The 14,894-nt window shown below is 43.7% G+C and overlaps 1 protein-coding gene across 3 annotated transcripts in view; it reads right to left on the bottom strand.

The window, feature by feature from the left end:
• Positions 1 to 14,894, bottom strand: part of RFFL (ring finger and FYVE like domain containing E3 ubiquitin protein ligase) — a 76,067-nt gene that overhangs the window by 25,889 nt on the left and 35,284 nt on the right. The gene's annotated exons all lie outside the window — the stretch shown is intronic.

The following is a 14,894-nucleotide window of genomic DNA, read 5'->3' on the forward strand; positions in this document are numbered from 1 at the left end:
GCTGATCTTGAACTCCTGGGCTCAAGCAATCTGCCCGCCTCAGCCTCCCAAAGTGCTGGGATTACAGACTTGGGCCCCTGCACCCAGCCTATATGACAAATTTTTTTCTTTTCTTTTCTTTGAAACGCAGTCTCGCTCTGTCGCCAGGCTGGAGTGCAGTGGCGCAATCTCGGCTCACTGCAACCTCCACCTGTTGGGTTCAAGCGATTCTCGTGCCTCAGCCTCCCGAGTAGCTGGGATTACAGGCACGCGCCACCACACCCAGCTAATTTTTGTATTTTTAGTAGAGACGGGGTTTCCCCATGTTGGGCAGGATGGTCTTGATCTCCTGACCTCATGATCCGCCCACCTCAGCCTCCCAAAGTGCTGGGCTTATAGGCGTGAGCCGCCGTGCCCGGCCAATGACAGATTTTTTTTAAAGCACCTAGTCAAATATTTGTAATTTGTAAAAAATAACCAAAAAATTTAAAAACCCCATTTTGACCCCACATTCTCCCCCTCCCCAGTAAAGCTCTTTTTCTGTGATCTCCTCTAAATCAAATTTCTCCAAATATTTGACTCCACTTTCTTTTTTTTTTTGAAGCAGAGTTTCACTCTTGTTGCCCAGGCTGGAGTGCAATGGCACGATCTCAGCTCACTGCAACCTCTGCCTCCTGGGTTCAAGCAATTCTCCTGCCTCAGCCTCCCGAGTATCTGGGATTACAGGCATACACCTCCATGCCCAGCTAATTTTGTATTTTTACTAGAGACAGGGTTTCTCCATGTTGGTCAGACTGGTCTCAAACTCCCGACCACAGGTGATCTGCCCACCTCGGCCTCCCAAAGTGCTGGGATTACAAACGTGAGCCACCGCGCCTGGCCGACTCCACTTTCTTAACCTCTAATTCACTCTTAAACCTTCTCCAATCTAGCTTGAGCCAACCACCATTCCTAACCTCTTCAAGGTCACCAAGGAATTCCAAGTGGCCAGATCTAATTGACACTTCTCAATCCTCATCTTAATCTCTCAGCAATGCTGGACACAAGTGACTCTCCCGCTCTAAACATCTCTTAGCTTCTAGCACTCTGCACCCATGGCTTTCCTCCTACCTCAAAGCCTTTTTGCTGCTTCTTACCCCTCCCTCTGTTCTTAAATGTTGTGAGTGTCCAGGCTGTCTTGGGCCTCCCTCTCCAACCACACCTCAGGTTGCTTTAAATACCTTTCTTGGCCAGGTGCGGTGGCTCACGCCTGTAATCCCAGCACTTTGGGAGGACAAGGCGGGCAGATCACTTGAGGTCGGGAGTTCAAGACCATCCTGGCCAACATGGTGAAACCCCGCCTCTACTAAAAATATAAAAAATTAGCCAGGCATGGTGGCAGGCACCTGTAGTCCCAGCTACTTGGGAGGCTGAGGTAGGAGAGTCACTTGAACCTGGAAGGCAGAGGTTGCAGTGAGCTGAGATCATGCCACTGCACTCCAGCCTGGGTGACACAGCGAGACTCTCTCTCAAAAAAAAAAAAAGTAAAAAAAAAAATAAAAAATACTTTTCTTAAATCAAAGATGCATAAATTCCTACTTTCATCTCCCCTGCCCCTGCTGGTGGGCTAAAACATCATCTTTCATGTATTAATCACATTTCCTTCCTTAGGCCCTTTAGATTTGTTGTTTGTTCCTTCTGCCTGGATTGGTCTCCCTAGAACTTCCTATGCTTAGCTCCTTCTTGTCATCCAAACATCAGCTTTAATGTCGTTTTTTGTTTTTTTTGTTTTGTGTGTGTGTGTGTGTGTGTGTGTGTATGTGTGTGTGTGTGTGAGAGAGAGAGAGACATAGGGTCTCTCTCCAAGCTGGAGTGTAGTGGCTTGATCATAGCTCACTGTAATCTCGAACTCCTGGGCTCTAAGGATCCTCCTGCCTCAGCCTCCCAAAGCTCTGGGATTACAGGTGTGAGCTACCACGCCCAGCCTTTTAATGTCATTTTCTAATTTCACCATAACATTTGGTATTAGCTGATATTATTTGCTTACTTATTAACTGCTTTCCCTAACTAGAATAGAAACCCCATGAGGGCAGGCACTTTGTGCTCTACTGAATTTCCAGAGTCTAGAATGGCTTCTTGGGTAAAAGAACAGCCTCTAACGGGTTTCCTAGCTTTAATTCTTGCCTCTATCCAACTACTTCTCCACAAGGCATCACCCACTGCCCTCCTCCCCTCAACACATACACTTAAAGCTCTTTAATGTTGCTTGTTCCTAGAAGTGATCTTTCTTGGATGGATTATCCAAGGCATCCACCCAATGAAAGAAATCATGTTAACTCTTTGTACATAAAAATGTTTAAAAACTCTTCAAAAAAAAGGTTCTTTAATGGACTCCTATTGCATTTTAGAATAAAAATAATCACTTCTTACGTGGTTAAAGACCCTGACCACTTCTCCAATTCATGCCGTGCTACTTTTCTCACTCATTAACTTCAAGCCATAGTGGGCTGGTGTGTGAAAAACCGAAAGGTAGTGACCTTTCGGTTCTTCACACTGAGCTGGTATGTGTAAATGGGGGAGGACTCCTCATGTGGGTGATACTTGAGATGAGACCTGAAGGCTGAGAAAGGATTTTTTTTACTGCATGCAGCTAAAAATTATAATTCTAAAATGACGGCTGGGCATGGTGGCTCACTCCTACAATCCCAGCACTCTGGGAGGCCAAGGCAGGTGGATCAATTGAGGTCAGGAGTTCAAGACCAGCCTAGACAACATGGTGAAACCCCGTCTCTACTAAAAACACAAAAATCAGTGGTGTGGTGGCACACGCCTGTAGTCCCAGCTACTCAGGAGGCTAAGGGAGAAGTATCGCTTGAACCCAGGAGGCAGAGGTTGCAGTGAGCCAAGATCGCACCACTGCACTCCAGCCTGGGCGACAGAGCGAGACTCCATCTCAAAAAAATAAAATAAATAAAATAAAATGCCAATGACCTACATGTTTCATAGGCACTACTGGCTGGAAAGCCCAAGGTCTCTCTCCTCTCTCTGGTCACCCAAAGCTTGGGTTTCTTACCACCCAAGGCCCTTCCTTGGTGGGACAGGCCCTGACACAGCTGATTTATACCAACAACATAATTAAAAAATCACAATGTCCTGAGAACTCACCTGAAATTTAAAATCATCTCTTAACTTGGAAGGCTGCTTACTTTTAAAAATAAGTTAGTCTGGCAAGCAACTTGAACTCCTTTGAAACTGTTTACTGGAATTTTCCAGCAAACCTGCCTGGGGTACCCACCCTGACTTGTAAAGATTTAAAATGCTGGTGACAACACAATGAGCATAAAATAGGACAACTGTTGCATTTGTAAGTAAGCAGCCTGCTGAGTAAACCATACTACTAACTGGTCTCATGTGCTGGGGGTGGGAAAATGAAGCATGTTCTCTGTGATACTATTTCTGAGATATTTATTTTAGAATAAATAATTCAGTGGCCGGGCGCAGTGGCTCACACCTGTAATCCCAGCACTTTGGGAGGCCAAGGCAGGCGGATCACCTGAGGCCAGGAGTTCGAGACCAGCCTGGCCAACATGGTGAAACCCCATCTCTACTAAAAATACAAAAAATTAGCTGGGCATAGTGGCATGCACCTGTACTCCCAAGCTACTCAGGAGGCTCAGGCAGGATAATTGCTTGAACCCAGGAGGCGGAGGTTGCAGTGAGCTGAGATCACATCACTGCACTCCAGCCTGGTGACAGAACGAGACTCCATCTCAAAAAAAAAAAAAAAAAAGAAAGAAAAGAAAAAAGAATTCAGAATACCTAAGTCACAGAGAAGACATGTATATGGTAGAACTTTAGAACCCAAGACCTGAATTAGGATAAAGAGCCCTGCTGAAGTGGTGCATGGGCTGGACATAAACGAGGAATATTTCACAGGCCAGAACTCAGGGGAGGAAAACATTTCCAAAGCTTTTAATACTAATAGACATTTTCTATCCTCCAAGGCAGTCCTTTGGATATGGGTAACGGATAAATGCATATTTCCTAGGTACGAATTTTATTTTAGGGCTAAAGTTTAAGAAGACAGAACAGCTGGAGAGGAAGGTGGGGGAAAAAAAAAGCTGTTCCCAAGTATGTTTTACTTTGGCTTTAAAATCAGTCAGACCTGACCTTAAATCCTGGCTCTAACACTGAATAAATGAATGAGCTTGAGTAAGTTGCCACTAGGAGCTTCAGAGTAACAGGAATAAATTTGGTACACCTCACAGGCTGGACATAGAGGTGGTGCTCAGTTTAAAGGGGGATCATATCTTCACTGGACTTTTCAATCTTACATCAAGAGCAGAGGGCAGTGTTAGACATTCAGTAAATAGCCATCATTATAATAAGGCATGGGCTCATGAGGATTAAATGTTTGCCTCTCTCCAAACCAGCTTCCAGAGCCTCCATTCACACAGAGATGTCAGTAACATCAAAGACACGACTAAAGCCTCTTCTCTCCTCCAGTCCCCAAGTTATACTTTAATATAAAGGATCGAAGCTTTAGACATGACATAATCTTCTGTGCTATTATTTCAGATGGCAGACAAGGGGAAAATTGGGGGAGTTATTCAGAACTTGGGGTTCCTGAAGTCCTTTCTCAGAAGATAACAAAGTAAAAACATCACAAAACACCTAAAATGTGCCAAGTTAGTTGTTATGTTTGCATCTGTTGTCTTATTTAACACAATAATCTTACAAAAATCAGAATTAAAATGGTCTGATTTTTGTAGGATTCAATAAAAAGTACCTTAAGCACCTTGTAAAAAGTATAATACATAGAAAAACCATTCCTGGGACTACAGAACTTTAATTTATACATCCCATAAGTCATCTGCATTTCTAGTTTCTACAAGTTCAGGGTACCAGTGATATAAACCCCCAACCTTCTAAAGATAAAGCCTTTAATTGATATTTAAGGTGTATTTCAGTTTTTCTTCTTACCTTTGCTCCAGTTGAGGAGATTTTTCTGACTTAATTGTCTCAACTGCAACTAATGCTCTATTTCATTGATTCATTTATTGAGACAAGTCTCTGTCACCCTGCCTGGAGTGCATTGGCACCATCATAGCAAACTGCAGCCTTGAGCAATCGTCCCACCTCAGCATCCTGAGTAGCTAGGACTGCAAGTACCCACCACCTTGCCCAGCTAATTTTTTATTTTTATTTTTTTTGTAGAGACAGGGTCTATGTTACCCAGACTGGCCTTTGAACCCCTAGCCTCAAGCAATCCTCCTACCTGGGCCTCCCAAAGTGCTGGTATTACAGGCAATAAGCCAGCGCACCTGGCCTATCTTCCTTTTAATAAGTGTTGTCAGCCGGGCGCAGTGGGCTCACGCCTGTAATCACAATGAAACCTCGTCTCTACTAAAAATACAAAAATTAGCCAGGCATGGTGACAGGTGCCTGTAATCCCAGCTACACGGAGGCTGAGGCAGGAGAATCGCTTATCTGGGAGGTGGAGGTTGCAGTGACTCGACATTGCGCCACTGCACTCCAGCCTGGGAGATAGAGCGAGACTCCATCTCAAAAAAAATAAAATAAGTGTTGTCACTGGGTAACTAGTCAATAATAATGAAAGCAAATCCTTAGTGCTCAGGGCCTTACTCCTTACTCTATCCTATTCTTTCAGTTCTTCAAACACCAAGGTTATTTTGGCTTTAGGAATCTCCCTCCCTCAAGCTATTCAGCTATTCTCTCAGCCTGGAGCACTGTTGCCACCTCATCTCCCTTACATATCATTTATTTCCTCAGGGAAACCTTTCCTGATCCTGTCTGTGCTCTCATAACATCTTTTTTTTTGGAAACAGGGTCTCACTCTGTCACCCAGGCTGGAGTACAGTGGTGCGATCACAGCTCACTGCAGCCTCAGTCTCCCAGGCTCAAGTGATCCTCCCACCTCAGCCTCCCAGAGGGTTGGAATTACAGGCGTGAGCCACCATGCCTGGCCTCATAGAATCTTATACACTTCCTTATAACTAGAATTGATTTATCAGACTATTTAGCATGAATCTACTATACCTCTGGGGAACGTAAGAGGAACAACAACAGGCAAGGTCCTTGAATCTCATGATGATTACATTCTGGGGGAAAGAGCATTCTAGCAACACTGTATCTAATCAACTGGCTAACAATTTGTATAATTCTTTTTTTTTTTTGAGACAGAGTCTCACTCTGTGCCCAGGCTGGAGTGCAGTAGCATGATCTCAGCTCACTGCAACCTCCACCTCCCAAGTTCAAGCAATTCTCATGCTTCAGCCTCCTGAGTAGCTGGGATTACAGGTACGTGCCACCATGCCTAGCTAATTTTTTGTATTTTTAGTAGAGATGGGGTTTTACTATGTTGGCCAGGCTGGTCTTGAACTCCTGACCTCAAGTGATCCGCCCGCCTCAGCCTCCCAAAGTTCTAGGATTACAGGCGTGAGCCACCGTGCCCGGCCTGTATAATTCTTTTTAAAGTATTTTTCTTCCATATTTAGGGTGTGGAAAGTGAAGCAGGAAACAAGAGTAAGTCTATTTCACAGCTTTATTCTCAGCCTTAATGCCAGATAATCAACACATATTTGTTGAATTATTAACTAATGATAACAGCAATAGAGTGCTTTTAAAAAAAAATAGGACAGAAATTCATGCTTAAAATTGCACAATTGGCGAGGCACGGTGGCTTATGCCTGTAATCGCAGCACTTTGGGAGGCCGAGGCCAGCAGATCACCTGAGGTCAGGAGTTTGAGACCAGCCTTGCCAACATGGCAAAATCCCGTCTGTACTACAAATACAAAAAATTAGCTGGGCGTGGTGGTATATGCCCATAGTCCCAGCTACTCGGCAGGCTGAGGCAGGAGTATCGCTTGAACCCGGGAGGCAGAGGTTGCGGTGAGCCAAGATTGCACACTGCACTCTATCCTGGCTGACAGAGTGAGACTCTGTCTCACAAAAAAAAGAAAAAAAAAGAGACAGAAACTGCACAATTATGATTCCAGGATGATCAGTAAATTAAGGATTTTAAACACACACAACCACAGCAATACCTTGAACGAAAGACCGAAGAGAATTCTTTGTCTGCTAAGATTACTTGAAAAACAAAAGAAAAGAAAAATGGTTTAAATTGTTATTACAGAAGGACAAAACCAGAAAAGGAGAGCCTGGAAGAGGAATAAGATGGTCACTTCCATCTCATCCTAAAAGGACACAGAAGGCTTCAATGCCTTCACTGTTGTTTTGGATTGGAATGGTGCTGCAATGGGAACTGCAAATGTAAATAAACATGAAAACAACAAATGCAGATGTAAAATAAAGACACGCTAGAAATCAAAGAAACCGACCTCTACCAGACACACCCAGGTCTGGGTGTACCTTTGCCTGTTGTTCCCGACTTCCACAGCCCAAACAAGGTGGAAGGAGAAACATAACAAAATGATACAGGAAACCAGAGAGCAGAGGGTCTTGGAGCATAAACTGTTAAAATAATAATATGAATAAGGGGGAAAGAAGAGAGATTTCACTTCCCACTAGCAATAAGTGAGCTCTGTTTCTTAAGGGGTAACTGTTAACAACTGAAAGACATACGTAATAATCACAAGTTATAAATGTTCTCAGAAACTCCCTGGTTTCAACTATTCTATGACAAATATCTGCAGAGGGACCTCAGCATCTGCTACCAAGTTCAGGGAAAAGTAATTCTAACCAATGGAGCTGTGCCAAAATATCACCCCCGGGGTCTGACCAATTAAATGGCTGCTTCTTAGTGTGGAGTTTAGGAGAGATGACAGATTGAACACTGCAGCAGAGAAACCTACGCTTGCATTTCAACCCAGGCATTCTGCCCCAAAGGGTGAGTCAATCAGGAAACAAAGCAGAGTAAAGTCTTCTAACAACGCTGAAAACAGAATAAATGGACCTGCAGTTTAATTACAGCAGGATCCTTCTTCCATCGAAACTGATGACAAAGCTCATCAAGAATAAAGAGACTCTGATCCCCCTACTACTCTGGTGCAGGAAACAGGATTTACCAGATAAGCTCTTCTGGACCTTCTACTGAAGAAGCTGCTTTCACAAGATATTATCACAATGACTGACTAATGGGTAACCAGGATTTTTTTTTAAAATGAAGGCAGGGACTAGGTGAAGGGGTTTCTGGCACTCCAATGCACTGGGAAAAGAAGGCACTTCAGGACAGGAATTCTGTCTAGGCTCAAAATTATGCAATTTACCTTTCCAAAGTGGACTGCACAAAAATTACTGCAGCCAAATGTACCATGGTATAGAATGAATTCTGGTGTTATTTAACTCCTTTAATTAAAACCTGCTACATTGAAAAGATAATTGAAAGGATTAAAATAATGCATGTCAAAGCATTTAACCCAGAGCCCAGCAAATAATGGATGTTCAACAGAAATTGGCTGTAAATAATTAAAGTACTTTTTTAAGGTTATTTTTGTTGTTGTTTTAACACAGAAAGGCCCATTAAGGTTCTTAACTTTTTTATTTTACTTAGTTTTGAGACAGGGTCTCCGTCTGTCGCCCAGACTGGAGTGCAGTGGCATGGTCTCACTCACTGCAACTTCTGCCTCCTGGGCTCAAGTGATCCTCCAACCTCAGCCTTCTGGGTAGCTGAGACTACAGGCACAAGCCACCATGCCCAGCTTTTTTTTTTTTTTTTTTTTTTTTAAGACAGAGTCTCGCTCTGTCATCCAGGCTGGAATGCAGTGGCATGATCTTGGCTCACCGCAGCCTCTGCCTCCCAGGCTCAAGCGATTCTCATGCCTCAGCCTCCCAAGTAGCTGGGATTACAGGTGCCCACCACCATGCCCGGCTAATTTTTGTATTTTTAGTAGAGACAGGGTTTCACCACATTGGCCAGGCTGGCCTCGAACTCCTGACCTCAAGCAATCCATTCGCCTTGGCCTTCCACAGTGCTGGGATTATAGGCGTGAACCACTGCACTCAGCCCATTAAGGTTCTTTAAAAAGACGTTTATCAGTTCTATTCCTCTATCTATCTGCTTTTTAAAAACTTAGGGGCCGGGCGCGGTGGCTCATGCCTGTAATCCCAGCACTTTGGGAGGCCGAGGTGGGCGGATCACGAGGTCAGGAGATCAAGACCATCCTGGCTCACACGGAGAAACCCCGTCTCTACTAAAAATACAAAAAATTAGCCAGGAGTGGCGGTGTGCGCCTGTAGTCCCAGCTACTCGGGAGGCTGAGACAGGAGAATGGTGTGAACCAAGGAGGCAGAGCTTGCAGTGAGCCGAGATCACGCCACTGCACTTCAGCCTGGGCGACAGAGCGAGACTCCATCTCAAAAAATAAATTAATTAATTAATTAATTTAAAAATAAAAATTTAGGAATAAATAAATTTAAAAAAATAAAAATTTAGGTATGCCAATACCTCTAATCAGGTTCAGTTTAGTTTTTGAACCACTCTTCTAAGAATTAAATGACTACAGTTCTTCCACCAGTTCTTAATTATATAATCCCTTGAAAAACTTCTCAGAAGTGGTCAGAGTGGTTTATCCCCCTTGCAGCCCAAGGCTGTTAAATCTCTTCCCAATTCCATCCCATTGCTAATGAGTTTGTTACTCCCCACAACCGTGCAGTCCAGCCAGTTTAGAATTTCTCCCTTAGCTCCTCAACCCTTCTCTGCCAAATTCAAAGAATGAACGTATGCCTCTGGCCTCCACCTGATGCACTGTAATTGCTTGCACTGCACTGAAGTCAGATAGGATTTGGTGATAAATCCAGGATGAATTCAGACTAAGCACCCCCTTCCTCCCACAGACCTTTAGCTTGGTTTGATGTTTGATCTCAATCTGAAAATTATGCTGACTTTCTGAAATGTTTTCTGCTCCTGCCAGGAGGATGTGATCTACCCAGTATCTACGCCAAGCAGCAGAAATGAATAGAGATTTCTAGTTCTCTTGGTGTCACAAAAACCTTTGTATTTTCACCATATTCTCTCCTTGCCAAGAACACCTGTGTTCAGCCTGATCTTCAAGTTTTACTATTTGCCTCTATCTCACAACAAAGTGCAAAATGCCTCATATTCCCACCTTTTGATAGAGTCAAGAAAAAAGACACCTGTGCTGATAGCAGAAAGGCGTACTGTTCTCACTGCTTTCACATAGTCACTAGACCATCCACACTGAGATGTGCTGCTACTTTACCCATTTGCTCCTGGAATTACGAAGTGGAAGGACAGATGATTTTCTTTGCAATATGGCAAGGGTACAGAATGCACACACACACACACACACACACACACACACACACACACAAACACATTATCAAAACCTTTACCTATCCCATATTATAGTATGAGGCCAGCAGAATGGACCTGGTTCAAGTGGTTGTGATAATCCACAAAGATCCCGAGATGACTCGAGCAGATGGTTATCCTGTAACCAATCCAGTCCTCTAATGAATGTAATAGAGCAGATTTCACAGTAGGAAGCAATGGGAAATGGGAGGTGGGTTCAGAAAATAGGGGCTGCTGAGATTGTTTATCAGCTGAGTGACCGCAAGCAAATTACTTACTTAATCTCTTCTCCAGAGACTTGCCAAGGGGTGAAGCAATTCAGCAGCTAGCACTAAATGCAGCCTCCAGTACTCAAAGAAAGTTTGAATTCAAAGACTAAAAAAAGTTCACAAACACCCGGTAGTCATTTGTAAACCACCACGCTCAGAAAACACTCAAAAGTTAGGCTAAAAATTCTGGAAACCAACAAAAGCAGACTGTTATTTAAAAGAATGGGCCAGGTGTGGTAGCTCACGCCTGTAATCCCAGCACTTTGGGAGGCCAGGTGGACTGATCACCTGAGGTCAGGAATTCGAGACCAGCCTCGCCAACATGGCAAAGGCTCTACTAAAAATACAAAAATTAGCCAGGCATGGTGGTGGGCACCTGTAATCTCAGCTACTCAGGAGGCTGAGGCAGGAGAATTGCTTGAGCCATGGAGGCGGAGGTTGCAGAGAGCTGAGATCACGCCATTGCACTCCAGCCTAGGTGACAGAGTCAGACTCCATCTCAAAAAAAAAAAAAAAAAATGAGCCTGTTGTAGTGGCTCACACCTGTAATCCCAGCTACTGGGTGGCTGAGGTGGGAGGATCACTTGAGCCTGGGAGATCAAGGCTGCAGTGAACTGTGATTGTACCACTGCACTCCAGCCACTGCACTCCAGCCTGGGTGAGAGGGAGACCCAGTCTCAAAATATTAAAATTAAAAAATAGAAGGTGGTGGCCAGGTGTGGTAACTCACACCTGTAATCCCAGTACTGTGGGAGGCCAAGAGAGGAGAATCACTTGAGGCCAGGAGTTTGAGACCAGCTCACAGCCTGGGCAACACAGCAAGGCCTCACTCTGGTATCAAGGCTGGACTGTAGTGAGGCACTCTTGGCTCACTGCTGCCTTGACCTCCTGGGCTCAGGTGATCCACCCACTTCAACCTCCTGAATAGTTGGGATTACATGCACATGCCACCATACTCAGCTATTTTTATTTTTGTAGAAACAGGGGTCTCACCATATTGCCCAGACTGGTCTCAAACTCCAGGGCTCAAGCGATCCTCCCACCTCAGCTTCCCAAACTGTTGGGATTACAGGCATGAGCCACTCCCCAGGCTCTACAAAAAAACATTTTTTTAATTAAAATAAAAGGATGGAGGCCAGGCACAATGGCTCATGCCTGTAATCCCAGCACTTTGGGAGGCTGAGGCGGGCAGATCACCTGAAGTCAGGAGGTCGAGACCAGCCTGACCAACATGGAGAAAAGTAGTAGTCTCTAACAAAAATACAAACTTTGCCAGGTGTGATGGCGCATGCCTATAATCCCAACTACTCTGGAGGTTGAGGCAGGAGAATCGCTTGAACCTGGGAGGTAGAGGTTGTGGTGAGCCGAGATGGTGCCATTGCACTCCAGCCTGGGCAACATGAGTGAAACTCCATCTCAAAACAATAAAAAATAAATAAAAAATAAAAGGATGGTGAATTATAGGCTAAAATTTCCCATTGTTATTTAAAAAAATAGCCAAACACAGACTGAATCCCATATCTACCAAAAGTAACATCAGTAGTCAATTCAGTGGCTTCATTTTATAAACCATATGGATGCAGTACGGTATAAACTAGGATAAACAACCATGCCCAGGAAGAAAGAATGGTCCCTACAAGAAAGACGTGCATAAGGATAAAGGCAAGGGCTGTAAAGGACTAGTTATGTTAGCTTCTTTTCTTTTCTTTTTTTTTTTTTTTTTTTTTTGAGACGGAGTCTTGCTCTGTCCCCCAGGCTGGAGTGCAGTGGCGCAATCTCGGCTCACTGCAAGCTCCGCCTCCCGGGTTCACGCCATTCTCCTGCCTCAGCCTCCCAAGTAGCTGGGACTACAGGCGTCCGCCACCACGCCCGGCTAATTTTTTTTTTTTTGTATTTTTAGTAGAGACGGGGTTTCAGCGTGTTAGCCAGGATGGTCTCGATCTTCTGACCTTGTGATCCGCCCACCTCGGCCTCCCAAAGTGCTGGGATTACAAGCTTGAGCCACCGCGCCCGGCCAGCTTCTTTTCAAACCCAAAATGGAGACTTCTCCAGCCAAGCTCAAGTATTAGAAGTCTTGACTTTCTAACAGCACCAAGTTTCAAAACACAGGCACATGAGTTACAGTAGACAAACACATCCTGTTTGCATTTGACTTCCTGTTTTGGGCTATCTGATCTCTTTCCACTGCTGCACCCTAGACCTTCAACAAGTAGGTAACCTTTCATATCTGCTGCCAACTGGTTCACTAGACAGTATTTCAGTGACAATAAAGTACATTATTATATGAGTCAGGTAAAAGATTCACCTAACAAGCACCAAAAACCAATCATGAGTGTCTAAGACACTGGATTTCTCACGCTTCGTACTGACATCTGACTTAAGCAATAAAAACTTAACACAAATAGTGCTGAGATAAGGAAATTAGGCCTGAAACAAAACTTCGAATATGAGGGCTGGGAAAAAGAGCAAGAAAAATTGAAAATGTTTTAATAATTAAACGTTGGCCCCTTTTCAAATGCAGAAGGAACAGATTCCCAGAAGGGAGTGACTGAGACAGTTAAACAGCCCTTTGGTGAACACTGCCTCAAATCCAACCTGCTACCAACTGGACAAAGTCTACTTTTCAGCATTGCAAAAGCCTTCAATTTTAGACACCTAAAGCCTCCACTTCAAGTGTAACTTTCCACTACTTTCAAAGATTTGGTGGTTTCCCAGGCCACATTCAGTTCTAGAAGTAAACACTGGGCAACAAATACCCCAGCTTAATGGACAAGTCATTTAGCCTCTTTGGGTCCGTTTTCTCATCTGGAAAATTGGAAGGTTGAACTACACTCATCTCTAATGTTTTCTCCAGCTGTAGAAAAATTTGAGGATTCAATATTAATGGTTAGCAGAAGTTTCTGTGGTTTCCTGCATTATTTCTTTGGTCAAATAAGATGCCTCTGACATCCCACATCCCACACTGTGAATAAAATGCCCTGATCTACCTCCCCAGTACCCAAAGATTCTTTTCCCTTTTCCTTTCACTTGAAACATGCATTGGAAAATTTCCCTCTTGAAAGCAATATACTGACAAATTTTAAGTACTGTTCTTTATACATGGTCTTTTATTAAGATCTTAATGTAATCACCAGTCAATTCCTACGCTGCTCATCTGATTTATGGAGGAACTCGAGCCACAAAAGGATGGAGAAAATCTGACCAGCAGCATGTGGCACACCCACACAGTGACTGCTAATGGGGAGAGAATGAGGCAAAATCTGGGTAAAAAAAGGGAGTGGTAAAGAGAAGTTCAGTGAGTCAGTGCACGGGAAAACACAGGTTAATAGAAAAGAAATAAAAGGAAATGTGAAAGGAAGAAAAGCAAAAAAGGGAGGGAATCTATAATAAACAATGAGCAGAAACTTAAAAATCTGAAATTCTGTTCAGTTATTCATTCATTCATCCAATAGATATTGAATGCCCACTATGTGCAGGGAACTGAACTAGACACTAGGGGAAAGACAAAGGCCAACCAGACAGATCTGCTCAGTGAGGCCATGGTCTAGTAGGAGATAGGTATGTACACAAACAACTATAATAGATGGCAGAAAGTGTAATGTGCCACAAAGGAGACGTAAAAGAGAATTCTCTGCTATAAGACTCAGGAAGAAGTGATTACTTCCAGTGAGGGATCAGACTAAGGAGCCTTCATGGGAAGAATGACATTCCAAGCCAAAAGCACAACAGAAACAAGGGTACTCAAGTAGGAAATCAAGGATATACAGGAGCAGTGAGTAACTGGAAATAGCTAGTGATCCAGAGAGCCATGTCTAAATTGGATACGTGGACTGGAGCCAGACTCAGTATTCAGAAATTGGCAGTAGTATCTGAATTTAAGTCTAGTGGAAGAGGAAGGGGACAGGGAGGAGCTGATGGAATAGGAGCCAGAGGAAACTCAAAAACTTAACCCATAAAATTAAGATAATAAAATCAACACAAAATCAATGTGCACAGATATGTAAAGTTCCTCCAAAGAGACAGAGTATCTTCCAAACCAAAAGCAAGAAGAGGACAAAAAGGCTTGGATGACTATATTAATATACAGGTATTTAAACAAAGAATGTGACCACATCTAAGACTGATTAGCAAAGAAATCTGGAAAAATCTAGAAAAAACAGGGAGAGGCATTTTGACTCCAGAACTGCCCAAGGCTGAGAAATACTAGCGGTAGGTGACACAACATCTTCTCTGCAGTGGAACAAGGTTATTTCATGAAGCTTAGATGGGTACAGCATATAGTAGCAGCTAGGGGTATGGGCTCTTAGAGGCGGAGGGACTTGATTCAAATCTCAGTTCAGCATCTTATCAGCTTGAAGACAGCTTGGTTTCC

This window comes from Symphalangus syndactylus, chromosome 20 (genome assembly GCF_028878055.3).
Source record: "Symphalangus syndactylus isolate Jambi chromosome 20, NHGRI_mSymSyn1-v2.1_pri, whole genome shotgun sequence".
Taxonomy (NCBI): Eukaryota; Metazoa; Chordata; class Mammalia; order Primates; family Hylobatidae; genus Symphalangus; species Symphalangus syndactylus.